The sequence below is a fragment of the Pan paniscus genome, chromosome 13 (assembly GCF_029289425.2).
Source record: "Pan paniscus chromosome 13, NHGRI_mPanPan1-v2.0_pri, whole genome shotgun sequence".
Taxonomy (NCBI): Eukaryota; Metazoa; Chordata; class Mammalia; order Primates; family Hominidae; genus Pan; species Pan paniscus.
The window spans coordinates 102927714-102939832 of NC_073262.2; the positions used below are offsets into that span (position 1 = coordinate 102927714).

General features: G+C 44.5%; 1 protein-coding gene across 10 annotated transcripts in view; it reads left to right on the plus strand.

The window, feature by feature from the left end:
- The first annotated feature begins 267 nt into the window (after positions 1-267).
- The window catches only part of SPATS2L (spermatogenesis associated serine rich 2 like), a 173312-nt gene continuing 161460 nt past the window's right edge, over positions 268-12119 (plus strand). For 2 of the 10 annotated variants that reach the window (XM_003820717.6, XM_055108937.2), the window contains exon 1: positions 268-500. The gene's annotated coding sequence lies outside the window, so the exon portion shown is untranslated. Of the gene's footprint in view, positions 501-727; positions 810-860; positions 1131-1957; positions 1976-2064; positions 2083-3277; positions 3296-12119 lie in introns of those variants that run through there. The other 8 variants (XM_003820714.5, XM_063595514.1, XM_063595513.1 and 5 more) reach the window with 7 other exon arrangements.

Here is a 12119-nt window from a genome sequence, read left to right on the forward strand (position 1 = left end):
AAAAAAAAAGGAAGCTAAGAAGTCACCCTTCTAAATAAATAAATAAATAAATAAATAAATAAATAAAACCTGAATTGGAGAGCTGCCTGCATTTCACTCTACTGCCTCTGGAAGAGGAGTGTTATCTGAAGTGCTTCCATCATGAATAATGATTGAGAAACTGCTTTTACTCTCCCGACTACTGTACTCCCAGGCAGAAACCCACGGCTGAAGCCCACGATGCCCATGTGTAACTTGCTTATTACACACACGTTTGGAGCCCAGTGTGCAGACCCGCAGCGCAGAGGAGGAGGCGGAACACCCAGGGTTGGTCGGGTTTCCAAGGGCTGACCCGAGCTCCAGCACTTTTTCCGCGCCTGATTTTTCAGGTCATTTTCGAATGGGCTATCTTTGTTTACATTTTGAGCTTGGATCCTCTCCAGAAAGCATTACTACCTTCTAAAAGGAAAAACATCTCGTATTTGCAGACAGTGCTGGGGGAGCAAAGTTCATTTTCTCGGGTAGGAGAAGATGATTCTCTTGCAACACGTGCGGATTGTGACAAAATCTTTCATTAACAAGGGGAGTTTCGGTGAAGTGGAGGTTTGGGGAAAGGCGAGGAGGTCGGTCTGGAGCAAGCAAGCAAAGTGCGGAAGCTGTACGGGGATTCTTCTAGAAAGTGGGGTGGGAAAGGAGCTAGGGAGGGCGTGTGGAGGGACGAGATCTGTGTCAGAACGTGCGTGTGAGCGGATACAAAACCCGAGAGAGGCGTGAGCAGCGCTGTGTGTGCGAGCGGGAGCGAGGGGCGCCGGCTGGGGTGTGTGCTCCTGGTGAGTGACACCGAGGGGAAGGCGGGCGGGCCGGCGGGCGGGGGCAGCCTGCGAGGGGCGGGAGTGTCCCTGCGTGGGGCGGCCGAGCCGGAGTTGTGTCAGTGAAGGAATCCAGCCCGGGGGCCGAGCTGGCTGCGCCCTCCACTGCAAGCGCCGGCAGCGCGGGGCGAGCTCCGGACGGCGCGCGGCCCAGGCAGCGGCTCCCGCTCGGCCCGCCCTCCGAGCCGCAGGGGCCGCCACCGCCGCGGCGCCTCCCCTGGCGACCGCGCCCCCGGGCCCCGGCTCCGGCCCGGGACGGAGGAGCCGGCGCTCGACACAGAGGTAAGCCCGGGACCCCCTCCACGCCGGGCCGGCTGGGGATGCAGGGCGCGGGCGGACGCGGCGGGGCCTGCGCGGCCGGGACGGAGACTCGGCTGGGCCGAGCATTCCGCAGCCCGGGCCGCCCAGCCTCCGCCGCCTCCCGGGGCGCTGGGTGTGGCCCGCGCTCGGCGCCGAGGCGGGCTGGTGGCGCGGACCGGACGCGAAGGTCGCCGTCCTTCCTCCGGCCGGCGCGGGCAAGCGGGAGGAGGCGCCGGCTGGGACGCACAGTGGCGCTCCCCGGGCGAGCGTGTGGCCGCCGCGCTCCGACGTGGACCCGCCCGCCCCGGATCTGAATCGCCCGCGGCCGCCGTCTCTCGCCTGCCGTCCTCCCGCGCGGGCGCCCCCATTCCCTCCCAAGCCGGAAAGAGACCCACCGCCCCCCAAGCTGCTCTCTGGCCCGGAGCCGCAAAGCCCACGTCAGCCGCGACCACCCCGCCCTCGGATCCCAGCCGGGTGCGGGGGCCGCGGCCCCACGGAACCCCGCGCCCCTGGCGCCCAGCGGGAGTGGGATGCGTTGGCGTCCGCGCTGCGCGGGCGGGCGGGGGTGGCCGGAGCAGACGCGGAGCGCCCTGGCCGCGGGACGAAGCGGTCGCGCCGCCGCATTTGGGCGGGGGGACCCCGGAGTCCGCGGGCTGCGGACCCGAGCGGGAGACGGGGCTGTCGTAGGATGCGCTCCCGCTGGACGCCGGCGCACTCTGAATATCATGCTGCCGCACACGCGGGGCTGAAGGGCCGAGTCTTCACCTGCGCGGGGATGCGGCGGAAGCGTCGCGTCTTCGCGAGTGGAGGTTTCGTGTTCCCGCGGGGTTGGTGTGTTTTTGAACTTCACGAGCTTCTCATCCCCCCCGCAATCCTGGTTTTAGCAGATGTCGGGGTTTTGGAGACCTGACACTTTTCGTGAAAGATTCTTTCTGTACGTTTTCTTTTGGCTATATTACAGGGTTTGTAGCTTGAGAACTAGTGAAAACCCTTGAACTTCAAACACAGTCTCATTGCTTATTTTTTGAAATTTAAATATTAAAATATGTACCAGCCCCCTCACAAGCCGACAGACTTTAAGACAAACGACTCTGAAATTTTAGAACCTGTGCAGAGAAAGTGGTTTTATACCAGTACTTGAAATAGTAAGGTCGTGTAACCTTTTTAACATCGTTTTAGTTTGTCTTAAAGGAAGGATTCAGCACCACTTTGATTGGTACTGTTTTCCAGAGTTTAAGCAGATGTATGTAATATAGCAAGGAAAAGGACAGGAAGTCAGAAATCTCCTCACTCTGAAAAAAAAAAAAAGACTTCAAATAATACAACCAATACCCTGAAAATAGAGTGGCCGTCTGGATAAAGTATTTCATAGGCCTTATGAAATTGTGTTGCTTAACCAGAAAGCAATGTGTTGTTAGATAGGGCAGTTTTATCTAGTAACTGTCGTGTTTAAAAATATCTGTGTATGATATTCTTTGTTGAATTTTAACTGGGGAAAAATCAACTTTGGGAATGGGTTTCTATTTGGACAAGGCAAATACTGCAGTTTCTAATTAGAGTTTTGGAATAAGCTCAAGCTGTGTTAAAACCTATTGTATGGAGCAGCAGAACAGAAAACATGTCAAATCTGTATCTGTGTGGCAGAAAACATGTCAAATTCTGTATCTGTGTGGCTTTAAATACGCACACACACAGAGAGACACACAAACTAGAGACTAGCCCCAAAAGATAATTTGCATAAAAATACAATCACTTGAATGCAGAGAATAGCTAAAGACGTTAGTAAAAACTGAACATCTGGGGAAAGACTGTATTAATTGGCAATTTTCTTTCTTTAATCCCTGAAAATATTAAATAATTTTCTAAGAATCAACTTAGTTTAATGTGCTCATTTAGACAGGCAAAATGATCAAGACTCCTTTTGTATTCATTTTGTTTTAGGGAGCCCCCTAATGAAAGTCTTCAGTAAATAGTTTTTCTGCATGCACTGATTTTCCTGAGGCCATTGTGGAGAGAGGTATCTGTGGGCTTGTGAAGCTGCTCTGCCACACCAGTAAGGATCAGGGAAAGAAAATACTTAGGCCACACCGTTGCAGTCTTTGATTGCATGCCAGTCTGAAGCATTTTATGGACCCGTTTTGTGAGTGGTAAGCTTTTACATCAGAAGTTAAGCTTTAGAAATATCTCACTTTGGGGCCTAATTTTTGTGAGTTTCTTAGTCTGCGATCAGAGTTGTGTTATCAATCACAGTGAATGTTCGTGAATGGTTGTGTGTTGAAAGGGCATAGGTGGTCTTCATTCTATTACTTTATACAGTTTTAATCAGCATTTTCTGAGGTGAGCCAGGACAAGAACTTCTGGTTACAGTTTGGATAGGATGGAAAAAGTTGTGGTTGCTCTTCATAAGATCTAAGCTGCTACTACCTGTCCCACTGTATGACAAGAGTGGAATGCATTTTATGTGCACTTGACAGGTACTGCTTAGTCACTGCTTCATAGTACTTCTTTGCTAGCCATCTTCTGTAGCACTTTTACTGTCATTTGACTGTGATAATTAAATCATATGTTTTTTATAATTTCTGTGCACAGAAGAGTAGATTTTACAAGTATGACACAGGACATGAGAGTAGGTGTCTCATATGGACAGATTTAAGTGATTGGGTCTGTTTATTGATCTCTGAATGTTGTGCAACATTCAACTAATCCATTTCATCACTGTTTTGCCTTAAAGTGTAATCACACAATTAAAATAAGATTTTCATGTTACAAACAGTTAAAAACCCAGTAAACATAATTATAGAAGAAAAACAAACCTTTCTTTTTTCTTCCCTTTTTTGAAGTAGTCTTGCTATGAAGGTGTTATGTCTTTGACACATCAAAATGGCTAATTTGGAGTTGTGATGCTTGTTATGTAAATAGGCCATATGTTGAATTTCTGCAGAAGCTTATTCCTTCAGTGTTGTGGTAATGGGTAGGATCCCCTAAGTACCATAGCTGAGAAAAATAGTCTTATGAAGATATATTTCTCTCTACAACTTATGTAATTTTTTATTATTTTTGTTAATAGCTAGTGTTTTTATTTTCTGATAAAAAAATTTTAAATGTGATGTTATCTTTCATTGCATCATACAAATCTTTGTCTCTAGTACTGATCCAAACTCCATTCCTATTTATCTACTTCCTTAATTAATAGACTTTTTATGGTGGATGTCCTGCTGTCAAGCTAAAGACTACATGCTTGATAACAAACTTTTTGTATTCTCTCTAAACCTGTTCCTTTTATGATGAAAAGACTTTCCTTTCTTGATCCGTTTAGCATTCTCTTCATCACCCAGACTGGAGATGTAGGAACCATTGCTGACTCTTTGCTCTCTCACTGCCTCTGTGAAACTGTTATCAAGTCCTGTTAACTCTTCCTTTTTAATGGTTTCTCTGAGCCACCCCTGCATTTCCTTTTCATTCTTCACTCTCCCTGATCGGATAGGAGGCCGTCAGCCATCACCGTTTCTAGGATAATTATAGTCTACATCTTGGTCTCTCTGTAATTGAGTTTTCCCCATTCTACGCACTTCCACCGTATCAACCTTCCTAAAACTCTTCCCTCAAAACTCTTCAAGGATTGTTTCACCGGTACAATACTTTAGCATTGTTTAGTATTGCACCATAGTGCAAATACTTTCCATGGCCTCCCCCATTGCCCAGCCTCTCAGCTTGGTTTCAGTGTACCTCACAGTCTCGCCCCAAATTAACTTACCAACGTTATTTTCTACTTCTTTCCAACATGAACCTTCTGTTCCTACTAGTTGGATCTCACTGCCCTTCTAAGATGACATGCTCATTTTCATGTGTCCTTTTTTGTTCGTGCCCTGCCTTTTAGAATGTGTCTCTTCTTTTTTTCTCTGACCTAACCGCATTCTTCAAGTTCAAGTCAGCCTGCCCTGATCATGTTACTCTCATTGGTTCTTTCTGCCCTTTTGTTTGCATCGTTCCTCTAGACCATCAGATCCTTTCTTACGCTGTTACGTGCTTCATTCTTTCTTTCTCAACTAGATAGTAAGTTCCTGCAGGGCACTGATGTGCCTTTTATTCTGTCTACCGGCCCTGGCCGTAAGAAGCACTTGATAAATACACCGATAAAATGAATAAATGTAAGGATGATTTTTTTTAAATCATGGGCTTTGATACTGACTCTGAACTGCTCACCATTGGGTCCTCAGAGCCTAACTCATAGCCTGACACATAGTCATGACCTCAGTAAATATTTGTTAACTTAGAAATTCATGTTGACATTGGATAAAAGGGACAGGCATTTGAAGGAGGCGTCTGTCGAGGTTTTTTTTTTTCCCATTTTTCTTCAGTAGTTCTAATCAGCTTCTCCATTCATCAACTGTGAGAATTCTGAGGACTCGGCATTTCCCAGAGTTGGGATAATGATGGAGTCTGGCAGTTGTGAGTTGGAATTAAGAAGCTTGTAGTTATTTTAAGGTGGAGTGATGGGCCCCAGTACTGAGCAAAAAAAGCATTGAGGCTTTATGCCAGTATTTTATACGTCAAACAATTAGGCTAAAGTTATCAGTTATATAAAAGTTCAGCTAATTGGCTCTAAAATTTCAGACTGTATTTATTGCAGGGCTGCTCAAGTTTTTCATTTAAAAGCATCCCTGTAAATTAGAAAAAAATACATCTGGGCACCCATCTGAGGGTGAAAGGTGATGTAGGGAAGAGTCTACCACATCCCATTGTATTCAGGACCGAATTTAATTCTTTAGTAAGCCTTATTTTGTACAAGGCACTGTTTCTGCTGGGAAGGAGTTTATAGCCTAGCAGGAAAAAATAACAGACGTATCCCAGAAACAAAGGTCTAGCAGAGCTCAGAAGGGAAAAAAATCTGTTGGGGAGTGGAGGGAATCTTCTTAGAATGACAATTGTTTGAGGTGATTACTGAAAGGATTTGGATAAGATTTCAGTGTTATTGGGAATATAAGGATGGGGGAAGGGTGCTGTGAGTGAATTCCAGGGCCAATTTGTTGACTTTACATCAGCACTCTTATAGTACTCCTGCTTCTGAGTTGAACCCAGCTAGGAGTCTTCTGAGCATTGGTGGGCTGCAGTGTTCAATAATGGAACCTAAAGGATATATAGATACCTGCAGTAATTATGTGTGGTGCCAAGTGCTGAACTGCCTATGACACAAAGCAAAAAATAAATCTTGGAAGCAGTATAACCAGTGTGTTCCTGGATAGCATCCAGCTCACTTAGAATGCTCAGAAAGGCCTCCTGCATTATGGAAATGCCACTGAAGGTTGACACTTTCACAGTAATGTAAATAATGAGAGGTCCACCCCAGATTGTGGTCCCAAGCAGCCAGCCATCTGTGGGACACTGCACAGTGCACCTAGCCGAGTTGAGTAAAGGTGTAAACACACTGTTATATAGAACCCTCATTCTGATTCTGTGGAACTACTCCCATGGTCTGTAAAGCTAGGACCAATGGGAATGTTTGAGGAATACAGATTTTGGGTCAATAGATGGAAAGTTGCCCCATTATGGATTGTGCTATTTCAGGAGGTAATAGGCCCCCATCACTAAACATGTATAAGCATCGCCTATACCAGGCAATATCTTATTTAATTATATACATTCTCTCCTTTATTCTCAAAACAGTGCTATGAAGTACATGCTCCTATTACTCCAGTTTTACTGAAGAGCAAAACTGAAGCCTAGAAAGGTTAAGTAGCTAGTAATTTGTAGAGCAGGTATAAAGCCCAGGCAGTTTGCGGGCAGAAACTGCATATGCACTGAGATGAAGAAAGGATGCAACATTAGGTGGCCATATGGATTTTCAAGATTCCTTCCTAACACTAGGATTAATACTTTAATTCACCTTAGGGATCAAGATGCTAGCTGTTGCAAAGTACTAATTCATTATCAGCACCCAGTTCCTAGAGATTCAGAACAAAGTGAATACAGTCATCATCATCATAGTTATCACTTATTGATCATTTTATTTAAACCTCAAAGGAATCTTGGAAGGTAAGGATTATACACCCTTATTGGACAGTGAAACTGAAGCTCAGGGAAGTTACATAACTTGATTGAGTCTGCAGAGTTGATAAGTGGCAGATGAATCTGGTGTCTGACACCCAGGCCCTGCTTTTTCTTATACCACCCTGTGAGGTAACACATGGTGACACTGAAAATATTTACCTATCGGTCTGCACAGAAACCAACAAGTCAGAGAGGCCACTAGCTGTCAGCAACCCCTGTGGCTCTGCAGGTGATGAGTATCACCTGAAGTGATATTTAGGAGCAGTTTGAAGGTGTGTGAAAGGCTTGGTAATCTACCAAGACCACAGATCTGGAGCTCTAGTGACTTCTTCCCATGCTCAGCATTTATTTTATTTTATACATGATAAGTAGTACTATTAAAGAGAGAGAAAGCCTTCACGGATAACTATTATTACATTTATATTTCTAATTAAGGAAAAATGTTTTGCAGTGGTAATCTGTGTCCCTTATAAATGGCAGGCTCTCTTCCCACTCCTTTTCTTCCTTTCCCTTATTCCAGTCTGATGCTAATCCCTCTTGCTTCCTCAGGGACCTTGCTTCATTGTCTTTTCTTCAGGGTCTCAATGATCCTTTTCTTTCAACATATAAACATGCATAAGTCTTTCTTATTCTTTATGAAAACAGAAAACGATGAACGCTTTTGGTTGCTTCTCTCTAGGTTTGGGTGTCTTTCGTCTTATTCCTGGTCTTAGCAGGCAGCTCCTTGAAGTACAGGTCCTTGTACACATCCTGTACCTTGCCATCTTCCTTTCATCTTCAACCCCCTGCACTCCTGTCCTCTCCTAATGACCACCAGGTCCATTATCTAGGATTCTCTTTCATTTCTTGAACTTTGCACAACATTTGGTGTTCTTGATCACTCTCTGCTCCTTAAAATGTTGCCCACCTGTTTTCTGAGTTATCCATTTCTCCTCATTTTCTTTCTTGTCCAGCTGCTCTATATTTGGACTTCTCTTTACTGTCCTCCCTTCCTCTCAAACCTTAGCCTCCCCTACAGTTCAGCCCTCAGCCCTCTGCTCATTCTGCATGTTCGCCCTGTGGCAGCTCATCTTCTGTTTTCTTCTACTACCACCTGTATGCCATTGATTCCATTGTAAATCTGCATCTCCAGCCTTGAAATCTTATCTGACATGTGTTCCAAATGTCTTTAACTCGACAAGTTCAAAACATCACTTCCCCAACTTCAATCCAGCATATTCCTTCTGTGTTTTCTATCTCAATGAATGAAACCTGCTTCACCAAGTTTAAAACCTAGGACAACTTCTTTGCCTTCTTCAACCTCTGCATTTTATATAGAGATTGTCTTTTCAGACTCTCTTGAATCTGCTCTTTCCTCCCTGTATCATAACCTTCATTACTGCCGTGGTTCGGGCCCTCATCCCTTCTCTTAAGGATTATTGCAGTAGCCTCGCAACTGGTCTCTCTGGCTTCTGCCTGGCCTGTCTCCAATTTGTTCCTCATACTGCTGCCTTTCTAAAAGGCAAATCTGATTACAACTCTCCACTGCTTAAAATCCTTCAGAGGAGTTTCTGCATCTTCAGGTTAAAATGTAAGCTCCCTGGCATGGCACGAAAGCTTCTTTGTGATCTGGGCCTTCCCTTCAGGTGTGTGTCAGTCTCCTCTAATGATCCTGGTCCCCACTGTCTGCCCCTGCCCGTAGCATCTCCACTAAAGGAAAGAAATGATAGGAGGGATGGGAATAGAGGCGAGATGATAGACCTGCTGTTCAGTACTGTAGCCACTAACTACATGTGGCAATTGGGCACTGGAAATACAGCTAGTCCAAGTTGAGATGTGCGTAAGTGTAAAATACACCATGCTTTGAGACTATATAAAAAAATGTAAAATTTCTTATTTAACAAATTGTAATATTGGTTACATGTTGAAACAGCAATAGTTTTGATATAGTAGGTTAAGCAAAATATATTACTAAAATTAATTTCACATATTTCTTTTTATTTTTAAAAATGTGATTACTTAGTGGACGTTAACATGCGACATAAAGAAATAATAAAATAAAATGTGATTACTAGAAAATTAAACATCACCTGTGTGTTCACATTATAGTTCTGTTGGACAGCATTGTTAGGGAACATCTCATTCCCAGGAGATGCATCCTGTACGAGCCAAGCCCATGAGCTTTTTGAAAGATTAAGTCAGCCCTATTGGCATAGAGAAGTAGCAGTTGCTCAGTTTTTTCAATCCAGAGGTATGAAATGTTTGGATAAGATTCAGAATTGGAGAGACAGCTTCTGAACACTATAGCCAGGAGTTATATGTATAATGGGCATAGTGTGGAAAGCACTATTAAAGCACATCTGTCTCAGCAGGCCCACCCAGCCATCATCAGAAGTGGGAGGCAGGAATTCTCGTGGTATGGTAGAGGAAGGATTTCAGGTAGACAGGAGGAACAAGGGAAGGGAAAGTGGAGTCACATTCCCTGGAAGCCTCCTACTTGTGAGGCACCAGCTGAAACCCTGAGAGCCAGGTCTCTGAGATTCTCCATCCTGCCATTGATTCTTCCTAGTGGGCTAAGTCCCAACTCCCCTACTGTCTGGCTGTAGGATCCTGAACAAGTTAATGAATCAATGAATCTGGAGTCTGAATAATATGCACACCATACAGTCATTATGTGTCAAACAAAATGATGTGCCCCACGCTGATAAGGGCTCTACAGAAGTTAGTTATGCCTTAAGACACTGAGGGCAGTAATCTGTGGATGAGTTGGCCTGAAGGGCTTTGAGGGAAGGGCATATGGACTGTCAGAAAGACCTGGAAGATAGCACGTGTTGCCTTAAGAGATATGCAGAGCTTCTGGCTAACACGGTGAAACCCCGTCTCACTAAAAATACAAAAAAAAAAAAAAAAAAAAGAGCCTGGCATGGTGGTGGGCACCTGTAGTCCCAGCTACTCGGGAGGCTGAGGCAGGAGAATGGCGTGAACCTGGGAGGCAGAGCTTGCAGTGAGGGGAGATCGTGCCACTGCACTCCAGCCTGGGAGACAGTGTGAGACTCCATCTCAAAAAAAAAAAAAAAAAAAAAAGAGAGATGCAGAGCTTTATGTGTTCACGATGGAAAAGCCAACCTGTGATAGGAAACCAGATCTTACCAGGTTGGATCAGGAAGGGGAACCCTCCTGGAAGAGGTGATGGGAAGAAACTGTGACTATAAAGAGAACAGTCCAGTAGGATTAGATTCCAGTGAAATCTGATAGGCAGTGTGACTCATTGTCTTCTCTAGTGGTGGTTTGCCTGCTGTAGTCTGTTGGACTCTTAAATTCTGAGAACTTCCTCTCTTGGTTTCAACCTGGGCGGCTGTTTTTATTTGCTTCATGAGTAGGCATTTTGTATAAGATTTTGTTAGGGGCAAAGGTTCTTGTGCTAAAAACAGAAGTTTGAAAGTCCTACGTTATAGAAAATAGCCTGAGAGGAGTGGTAACTACCTTGATGTGATTATTTCTCCCTCATTCGCAGGATCTAGGACCAGTTTAGGCCCTTTCCAGAGGGAATACAGCTTCCTTTCATCTGAGGCGTAGCGACTTCGCGGACCAACCATGCAGTTTGCCTTGTCCAGGTAGTTTAGCCAGGTAGCCATAACTCAGTCTTGTTCTTGGGTAAACAAGTTTTCACTTTTGTACTGGGTTCCACCTTGTCTCCTGCATTCCCAAGTCCTGGATTTGTGTTCTTGTGGAGGGACCCCAAGTTGTCTTAGTTAAGGATCCTGTCATGTTTCTCCAAGCCTTCTTGGGACAGTAGTGTCCCTAGGGTTGGGCCACTGCTACTCCCTTCTAGGCCTCTTTAGTACTGAGAACTACCAGCAAGGGTCAGGAAACTTGATAGTATTTAGAATTGAATAATTTGCCTGGAGCTTGGCTTTTCCCTGGCTCCAGACCCCTGAGAGCAAATATTCTTGCTAGTTTGCAGTCCCGCTGGTCTCTGAGTCCCATTTGTACAACTTGGAAGGAGAAAGGAAGACAGATATAGGGCTGATTTTCTTAAATTATGGTGCATTCATATCTTTGTGTCTAGTGGGAAGGTTGGTCTTATGTGTGTATGAGAAAGGTGGCCGCCTTTATGTTGTGGTTTCAGAATCCATACTGCTGAAAAGGGCACTTCAAATATCAAGTTTCTCTTTTTTGCTCTCCAATATGTGAAAGCCTACATTATAAAAACTCTATTTAGTTTCCTATGACCAGTATGATTTAGAAGAAAAAGAGGACGGGCTTTGGCACTTGAAAGACCTGATTTTGAGTCATGCCATTGCTGGCTATATGAATTTGAGCAAGTTATTTAATCTTTCTGGACCCCAGTTTTCTCATGTATGAAGTGAAGTGAGTAACGCCTACAATTCTGTTATGATTTTGTTGTGACTAAATAAGATAAAATATAAAGTGCCTGGCACCAGGGCCTAAAATGCAAATGCTATGGAGGTGGTAAGTCAAACTTATCCTCATATCTCAGTATATCTCAATTCACCCTCCTTATGTTGAATAATTTTATAGACCTTTCCCTGAGACTGATCAGGAAGAGGATATGAAATCTGGGGCAAGGGGCCCAGATTTTACCCAGCCAAGGGTGACAAAGGACCAGAAGGAAGTTGCCTTCACATTTTGCCTAAGTCCCATTCTCCCTATGGTTTGCATTTGTGAAAATACTCATCTGAGATTATAGGTACAGCATGAAGCCTTGGAAAAAAGGCATGTTTACATCCTCTGCCAGGATAGCATAACAATTAACAAAGCAGGTTTTTGAATCTCTGAATAGTCAGGTGCACTGCCATCAAAATAAACTTTTATTTCTATTCTTTGCTGATAGATTACAAATAAAGCCACTAAAATATCCTGAAAAAGAAGATTTATATATGAATTGGACACCAGGGACAGATTTTTCACACTTATTTTGTT